Source organism: Protopterus annectens, chromosome 5.part0 (assembly GCF_019279795.1).
Source record: "Protopterus annectens isolate FY-2018-M chromosome 5.part0, PAN1.0, whole genome shotgun sequence".
Taxonomy (NCBI): domain Eukaryota; kingdom Metazoa; phylum Chordata; order Ceratodontiformes; family Protopteridae; genus Protopterus; species Protopterus annectens.
In genome coordinates this window covers 1456357570-1456367569 of record NC_056735.1, presented here as the reverse complement: position 1 = coordinate 1456367569, position 10000 = coordinate 1456357570, and the positions used below count along the sequence as shown (strand labels likewise).

Below are 10000 nucleotides of genomic sequence, written 5' to 3'. Positions count from 1 at the left end.
AAGCTAAAAGCTAACTAAAACTGTATTTCAACCACAATGACCTTAATGAGGTGGCAACCTCAAAATGTGATTTCCAGTTTCTCTAGGAAATGAAGTATTTTCCTAATAGGGTTCACTTCTTAAGTATTGGAGAAAAAAACAGATTCCCTAAATAGCCAACAGTAGCTGAAAAGCATATGAATAGCTATTGCGCTTGTAGAAGAATAATTCTCATAGGAAAATATATTTTCTTGTAAAGTTGATATAATTATAAAGAAGATTTTGCATGCAACATTTTCAATGTATGGGCATATTACAAAAATAAGAAAACAGAATTATACATTTGTTAATAGAATTGTTTCTTACTACAGACAGTAACATTACTGAGCACCTTCTTTGCAGATTTTGTTCTGAGTGACAGAATATTCTTTTTCAACATGCTACGTTCCATAAACTCTTCATGCATTTCATAAATGTATCAATGCATTTATTGTATTGTGTTGATCAAGGAAGTCTTACTGGGACTAGTACTTTTCAAGTGAGAGGTTCAAGTTATTTCTGGTGGCAAAGGGATACTGTCTAGAACACTGGAGAAACTCCTCTACTTTTCCAGCATGGGGCTCTTTGACTAGCGGAATGGGGAATGGTGAAAGCAGTGCATAAGAAAGTGGCACCCAAACTGGAAAATGTGAGCAACTCTGGAATCCTGAAGGTGAATTTACAACTAATACAATTAAAGGGGATGATATTTTGGGATACTTGTGGAATTTGTTTTACAAATGTCCAATAAATATAGACTGGCAATGCTTGGAGACAGATGACTAATGTGAGGTAATCCTTGTTGCTTTCATACAATACTGGGTGTTGTGGAGCTATGAGGAAGTGATGCTTCTTATGAGACTCAGAAGTGGAATATGATTCTATGAAAATTCTTATAATACTATGCAAAGGTAGTGATAATAAAATCTCGACTCCAGATGGCAAAAAGATGGGTGACTTAAACAAGTTAACATAGTCAGACTTATGGTGGACAAATGACTTAATTAATCCATTTGGAAGGAGGCAAAGGATGGGCAGAAAATGTTCAGATTTGGGAGAAGAAGCAAATCAAGGAATGGAGGCCATTTTATTTATTTATGCATGCATACTTGCTGATTGGATTAGCCCCAACAGAACTGTGTCATACTGACTGGGGGGAAGTTTGCCAGAGCACTGGGAAACGTCCTGTACTCTTTAGTCAGACTAATTGTTGTATATTCTAAGCTAAACTATGCCAATATTCAGCTGGAAATGTCTAAGGTTCAAAAGTTCTAAAAATGCCACAAATTTACTCTTGCTAGAGCCAGGTTCCCCCTTTCTGGTTACAGACATTGTCCCCCTCTTGTTAGAATAATATATGGATGACTACCCCTTAAAGGGTCAGTAAACTGACCCAAAACAAAATGTTCTGGCATAACTCTAGCCATATCATATTTGTATTTTCTTACCCTAGAGACTGGCAACATGTCTGCTCCTTGCTCTTCTTGTTAGGTCAAGTTGTTGCACCAGAACAAAGGATTGTTGACTCAATGGACACACCCTGACTTCATATATGGCTCCTGGTCTCAAAGCCATGACCATATTTGTTAAGTCAGAGGAAGTATAAAGATGGTATTACTGGCAGCTCACAGACTACTATAATTACTTATTCTGGCAAGCAGAAGAGGTTTGCTTTTCATTGGCAAACAAGACAGAAGTTCTCCTCTTTTTTCTTTCTAGAACCCAGTATAGGAATAAATATTGTATGCTTGAACCATGTGAAATCTAAAAACAAAAATAACAGAATTTTCATTTTCTCAGACAATTTCAAACCCAGCCTGTGGAGTGGTTAAAGCAATGAGAAGCAAAAATAAATCAATAATCTAGGTAAGGGGATACCAGATATACACGGTGCAGATGAAAATTCAATGTAGAAGGCCCAAAACTGAAAATATTGTTTACTAATCTGAAGCTTGAGAAATAATTGTGTACATCAGGCGTCATGATGTGCAGTTCATTCTCCAAACCCATGCCCCAAACCAATCCTGTTGGCTGGAGATGGAAAGAGAGGCATGACAGGAATTATTTTCAATGCGTTTACATACAAAGGCATGGAAATCCTTCAGGTAAAAAATGGCCCGGAGAAGAGCTCTCATCTTTATTTGCTACCACCAAAAATATGACAAATTAATCAAGGTCTTCTTGTTTTGTACTGTCTTGTTCACAGCTTTGCAGAGCAGACTGTACACTTCCTTCAACCAAAAGGAAAATGTCTTTTTTGAATAATGGGGTCTCAGAGGGTTGGACTGATGAATACAGGGTACATCTACAATATATCCTATCTTCCGAATGTGATAGGGAAGTGAGCACTTACTGTAACAAATGGTCTACAGGAAGTTACTCTACAGGGAGTAGAATATTTTTAAGCATCATATACTTCTTGGGGTACACATGATGCCTTTGATGCATGTACTGGGCTGCACGGTCACTCAAGCCAAGATCTCTGTCTCAAAGCTCTGGGGACTGAAATTCAATCCTGACCTCTGGTTACTGCTTGTGTGGAGTATGCATGCTCTTCCTGTGTCTGTGTGGGTATTATAGTCTCCTCCCACTTTCTACAAACATGATGATTGAGTCACTACCTTAAACTGTTCAAACAGATTACATTTCCTTTTGCCCTCATGGCCAGGGTTGTGACTGAAAATGATTCAACGAAGACCAGTTTGCTTAAGCAATTAACAAGCAAGCAAATTAACGTCATGGCACAAGGATCCTCACTGACTTCCACTCAAGCAATGGATTAAACCTGCAAAAGTATGCCAAGATTACTGAAGTAAAAGTTTACATTTAATTACAGAAGGCCCTGCTGCTATAATGTAGCAAGCAGTGTATCCCATGTTAGTGGAATGAAGGGATAGATCATGAGGGGAGGGAATTATGCACGCTGTATCCAAAGCAAGTGAAACAGGAAAAGGACCAACTGATGCTTTAAGTATTCACATATCTCACTTAGCAGAATCCTAAGCAAAGTCCAAGGAAACAACCACAAAATGATGGAAAGAGCCCAAATGGCAAAAGAGAAACTTTAGGGTAGAATACCGTGAAGGACATCCCTCCTCATGGATGTTGTACTGGAGTGGGGGTCCAGACTGCAGTGCTTGGTAAAGCTATGCACTGTTATCAGGCAGCCATGGCACAAGCATCTGCTGTAGGCACATTCCTGAAACATCAATTAAAAACTACTCCCCCCACGATAACATCAGTCACTGCACTGATCAAGAGATTATTGGTCTTCTGGTGACAAAGTGATTCAGCTAGCAGTTCATCTGGATATGATTTGCTCAGGACCAGAAAAATAGACTAACTGAATTCATATTAACCAGCTTCAGATAAGTTTGAAATACTTTATGTTAGCTGCTAAAAATAATCCTGCCCTCCAAACGCACAAGAGTGCTTTTAGTGTGAAGGAAATTACTTTAGATGCATTTGCTATGAAAATATTACGATATTGTAATATTCATTATATCTTTATATATATATATATATACATATATATATATATATATATATATATATATATATATATATATATAGTTTTTTAATTCTGTTTATTTCAGCTGCATGGCTCTTCCAACCATGAGCAAAGAAACAACTAATCTAGTTATCTACTTGTGTTCTTGGACCTTTCATATGAATACTCATAATGAATAGATATTCAGTGGATTTCTGGTATGTCTGTATGAGTGTAAGCACAGTTTCCATGGGTTATGCCCCCCCAGTGAGAAACTGTTTGTATAATCCTGGAATGTTTTCCAGAAATTTAGTATATGCTTATGTTGGGTTTAAAATAAAAGGGGGAAATAGAAAACAGTATCGTTTAGAGGTATGCAGAGATCAAAGAATGCTATAAAGGAATTAACAGGTCACACAAGAAACAAACCATTCCATTCCTTGACTGGGACAGTCCTTGGTGGCTGAGGGGCTATCAGTGATTATTAAAGAAATCCAGGCTGAGTTTCAAAACATGAACAGTACAATGATTTTATGGTGAGATTCTTAACTAAGCAGTGAGATGTGGATGCATCCTTCTCTGATCATTTCAATGCTACTGTTCAGCTTGACAAGATTAATTGCAGCATTCAGGAAAGAGTAACATTACAGGAAACAAAAGTGGAACAGTTAGCAGAGAAGTCCGTGTATTTAAAAGGAATCACCATGCAGTGGAATGCCTGTGATGGAAGGGACAGATTGTACTTTGTTTATGCAGACCCATTTATTGAGATTGTCTGGGCTCCTGGAGAGTGAAATTAAAATCAAGAGAGGCATAATAGAACCATCAAACCGGCACCACCAGTAGTCACCAGATTAGTTTGAATGTTTATAATTTGGTTAGAGTCCTATACAGTTAAACAACAGATATTGGAAAATGTCTGGAAGCTAAGCAAAATCTTTATGGTTGGGGATGTCAGTCTTTAACAAAACTTTTCTGCTTTAAATATACTACAGAGACCATAGTTCTTCCCCACTTTGAGGGAATGCTGTTTGAAGGGGCTTTGATGTAAGCAGCAGTATTCTGCCTACTTCAAAGTGTTCTTTCCAGATGGAACTAAAACACATATTGATCCCCAGGGTGCACTGAATCAGATGAGAGAGATTCAATGGTAGCAACAAGAATGATCAGTCCGACCGCAGGAGTTGTACCAGAGGCTGTGAGAGGGAGACAGACAGTTGAATCAACCAATGGCTACCTGGGATTCTTTTACTGTTTTTAAAAGACATCTTGCTAAAAATAGAAATCTGAACTTTATAGATTCTAGAGTTGACCAAAGTTATCCTGAGATTTATGTATTTGTTTAGATATGTTATGGGCTGCAAGGCTAAAAATCGTTAATTGAATTTATAACAGGATAATAGATAGCTTAGTGTTTTAGTGGAGCAGGCTGCAAAACAGACTTAAAAACAATATGGACTTGAAAGTATAAAAAAATAGCATATTGATTTTTTATTTAATTACTGTACTCATTTAATCTTGGTTTAATACTTGCTCCATGTAAGTGGATGATAACATGAAAAACTGATTCAGAAGCAGACACTGAAGTGTTTCTGATTTTTTTTAAATCAATTTATTAAGTGAAGAGGAGCCTGGACTTATTTGTATGTAAAATGAAGCATTTTTTGGCCATCAATTAGATGTTAGAGAACTCACTATGCTATTTCTGGGACGTGATTGTATGACTGAATATCTGAAAGTGGTTACTGGAGGGGGGTGCAGCAGTTTGTAATGAGACTAAGATAATGTTCATTACTTAGCTATTTATACACATGCTTCCTATTAAAGGAACATATTCCTATACCTAGGAAGTTAAAAATGAGGCTTTTGTGAATACAAATGTTACAAAGTTGGAAGGTCTGATGTTGTTCTTTTTTGTTAGGATGGGTTGTTTAAATAGAGTTAAACAATTTGAAGTAAAAGATACCCAAAGGACATTGTTTTGCTTTCTGAAGGGGCACGCTCAACAGTATTAGATAGTTTGATTTGAATTTATAGATGGAAAATCAAGTAGTGAGACATACAGTGGATAGCTGGAATGTTAATGGGATCATCATCTCAGTAAAAAGATGTTTTTGTTTTGATTATTAATGAAAAAATACAACCTAGGTGTCATGGCTCCTTTACAGGGACACATCAATCCCCCTCGTGAACATCCAAAGTTTCAGACTAGGGATTTTAAGTTAGTAACCGCCTCAGGCTCTAGTAATCATGGTGCAAGGATAACAGGAGTAATCCTATTTGCCAGTTTCCTATGTTTCCAACTTTGGGAGACAGCTTGGGAGGGTATAGCATTAAGAGGATCATTAACAGGATGGTATTGTACTATTGCATCTGTATACATTCTAGTGAAGATTGGAATGTATGAACACAGAACAGGTTTAATGCAGTAGTGGTGTTTCTATGGGACATATCTATGTTAACAGGAGAATGGAATTTAGTAACAAGAACACAGGATCTGGTCCTATGGTAATCTTTCTTTCTCAGATGGAATGGACATTGAAATTGTTCTTAATTTTTTTTAATGTCTGGGGGGTGCATATCTAGCTCTACACCCATCAGATGAGGTGCAGGTTTTCACATTTCATTTTCCAAGAAGGAATTTGGTCTAGTTTGGATAGCTGTTATCTATCATTATTACATACAAACTTCTTACACCAGAAGCAAGTAGGATTGATGGTTATGGTCATGCCATGCACATGTCCTCACAGACTTCAGTGCTTTACAGGCTGAAAGGGAGTGTTGAAACATTGGAGATTTCCATTGATTTTCATGAGAGATGCTGGTTTGAACCTTGCTGTAAACAAATTTTAGGAACTTTTATACAGGCTGTGAAATTCCATACTTCAGGAGGTTGGAATGAATTGAAGCAAGTGCTTAGGAGTTTTATCAGAATTAATGCAGTATATATGGGGCAACAGGAGAAGGGATAGTATTTGATGGCATGCAAGCTGGTGCTTGGGTATCAGAAAAGATTAGCCACCTTTAAATTAGGTTGAGAAGGAAAATTATGGTCAGGATAAAGCTAGGTTAGAAAAATATTTCCAGAAAAAGATAGACTTTAATGCAGCAGCACTAAGACATTTCTACATCCAAACTACTTCTAAGGGGTTAAGATAAGTGACATTAAGTTTGGTGTAGGAAGTGTTTCACAGATATATAACAGTGGTACTGGACTGCCCAAGGATCTGACATGTTAGAACTCTCCCAGAAATGTTACACATTTTCTCTGTCATGAGGGTCTGTATACTTCAGAAATATTAAGTTTGGAGAAAAAAATTGGAGATAGAGCAGTTTTTTTAATTTACTACAGTTCCTTAGATAAGACCTAAATTGGTACAAACTTTAATGGCCCTGATTACTCTTGAAGAGTTTAAAATTGTTCTTCTTTAAAAACCCTCCAGTAAGTCACCAGGTTCTGACAGAATTCCAATAGAGATTTGGAGACTGGTGGGAGAAGGGTTAATACCTCAGATATTACATTAATGAATGAGGAACATTTGATGTGCCAAGTTCCTTCATTATGGAGACAAGCAATCATATTTTACATCTTAAGGGAGGGAAAAGACCCTGAACTGTTTCCCTCCTACAGGCCTATAATTGTAAATTATCAGCAGCAGAATAAAGCAGTAAGCTATCTGACACCCAGCTAGGGTAAGCAAATTACAAATAAGAATTTTATAAATGCAAGGTAACCGCTTTCGTGACTAATGTTGCTTCATCAGACCATTAAAATAATAAAACCTCAGTTTGTGATTTAAATACAGTACTTAAAAGAATTTACCAACCATCTGCATTATCAAATAGCAAAGGAACCAATCACAATATAGCTTAAAATGCTTAATTTAAATGAGTACATTAACAAAGTATCAGAATAGACCAATAACATATCAGATTAAGCAAACTCTTACCTATTAAGATCAAAAGACATAACCTATTAAAACATTTCAAGAAAATGATTTAACTTATCTAAATGCATAGACAATAAGTATTTAAATCACAAACTGATGTTTTGTTATTTTAATGGTCTGATGAAGTGACATTAGTCATGAAAACGCTTACCTTGCATTAATAAAATTCTTATTTTTATTTACTTACCCTGGCTGTGTGTCGGATAGCTTACTGTTTTATTCTATTACTGATAGTTTTATTCATAGTAAGTGGTCCGTTAATCTTAGCTGCTAGTGTTTTTTACATTTAGATTTATAATTATGAATTATTTGTGGCCTTGTGGCAAATTGGTTGGCACATTTAATGCCACAGTTGATACACTGGGATCAAAAGGGATTTGAGGGGCCATGGCAAACAGATGACAATGTCATTAGAATATTAATGATGACTGAAGAGGCCTCTGACAGGAAACCTCAGTTATTACTTTTAAGTATAGATTTTGAAAATGCATTGTGATTGGAGTGATCTGGAACTTCCAAATGATTTTGCTTTTTTACTATAAGCAATTTACAGAGGGGTGGAGGGAAGATGAAGATTTCAGCAAAGTTGTCTGGATGATTTATTTTATCCTGGGAAACTCAGCAGGGTTGTCCATTTTCCCTGCTATTATTTGCCTTATATTTGGAGCCTTAGGCTAGGGATACTTGACAATTAAACATAAAAGGATGTATTGCAAGGAGAAAATAGTTGAAAATAACTCCTTTCATGGATGACATTTTTAATTTTTAACAAACCCAAATGAAAATCTGAACATTCTCTTTCAGATTTTAAAACATTTGGCAAGTTATATAATGCTCTGCTATGTACTGACATTAATTAAGGAATATTTTCCATTTCTTGAGAAGAAAAGCAAACTGAAACATTCGGGGCTAAGGCTTGGTGATTTATTGGTGTCATACTAAGAAGTAAAGAATAAGATCTCAATTTTTTCATAGGTGGGGGACTTTGTATTTGGATATGAACCAATGAGTGTTAGAAAATATAGATGTTTATGTATCGCAATTATATTTATATCAGGCCTTTCCATGCCAATGCCCAGTGGATTTACATTAACATTGAAGGAAAGGGCACATGATTTTTATGGGAATATAAACACCCAAGGGAACATTGGAACAGAATTATATTGTCTGAGAAATATAGGGGACTAGGAATACCAGATATGATTACTAAAGCTGCTATATTTGAATGAATATTATTCCTCCTAGAAGAAGAAGATTGAGATAAATTTATTGCAGGGGAAAAATAAGTGGATTTGTATCACTGGGGTTTGCAATGTCATATAATTATATAATAAGAGCATCCATTTCTCAGTTTAAACACTGGTTTTGATCTATGCTGCGATCAGAATGATTGAATATCTTGATCCTAATAGTAAAGGATAAGTATAGTGGAAAGGATCATTCTTCATTTTGGAAGTGGAGGAGCCTAAAGTCTAATTTGAGATTCTGACATTAGTTTTGGGGATGGATGGTCTGCTGGAGGAGGGAACCTTGGTTAAGAAATTTGCCTTTCATTACTATAATATATGGTTACTATTGGCAATCTTGCCAGAAGCAAGGACATGAATAAAGCTGAGAGATAAGTTTTGACTTCCCCTAGATTTTTTAGCTTGGATATTGGATACAAGATTTTCAAATTTGGTTATAAAACACTTGTTAGCTTATAATTACTTAAAATGATTAAACCTAAAACATCAAGTTTTTGTTAAGTTTATAAAGATTCATGGTCCAAGTTATTGGAGGAGTACATACTGTGGAAGCTTTAGGAGTGGGCTTTCAAACTACCTAGATATACACTTGCATGCCTGAGATATAGAATTTTTGCTTAGAACTGTCTGTTTAGATAATGCTCTACTCTGTGAAGGTTACAAAAGAATTGAGCTGAAGTAGTGCAAGAGTGCTGGAGGTATTTCTCAGTGGACAGTAATTCATATTTCTGGTCTTTTTCTAAGTTGGAAGAATTTAAGAGTTGGAACTCAGAAATGATACATTATATTGGGGGGGGGGGTAGATTACTATTATACCTTGTTTATTTTTTTCTAGAAATAAGCAGAGAGATACCTGAACAAGAAATCAAGAATAAACTGCTATTTGTAGTGAAATTTACTGCCTAAGAAAAACAATTACTAGGAAAAGGAAATTTGTGCAGGCCTCTAGTATAGAAGTGAAGAAGCTGATAACCCATTTTGGAGAGGATGAAGGCAGGGGCATTCAGGGTGAAGCACACAGAACTTGTATTCAGAAACAGTCCCTATGGTTTCAATTTATGAATTTGAACAGTAGGTTGGGGGGGTCTCAGAATATGAAGGTCTATGGATTCATTTGAATATTACATAGATATTTGATAAGATAAGACACTATCCAGAGGAGAGTTTTTACCTGTATTTATAAGATATACTTTAACCTCCTCATTTATTATATAGTTCTAGTTTAATTGTAATAAAGTTTTGCTTAAAAAGATAATGAGTCCATTTCCATGGTACAAATGATATATTTCATCTGT

At 36.0% G+C, this 10000-nt stretch overlaps 1 protein-coding gene across 1 annotated transcript in view; it reads right to left on the bottom strand.

Moving 5' to 3' along the window:
• The window catches only part of COL4A1 (collagen type IV alpha 1 chain), a 1084337-nt gene that overhangs the window by 41387 nt on the left and 1032950 nt on the right, over window positions 1–10000 (bottom strand). The gene's annotated exons all lie outside the window — the stretch shown is intronic.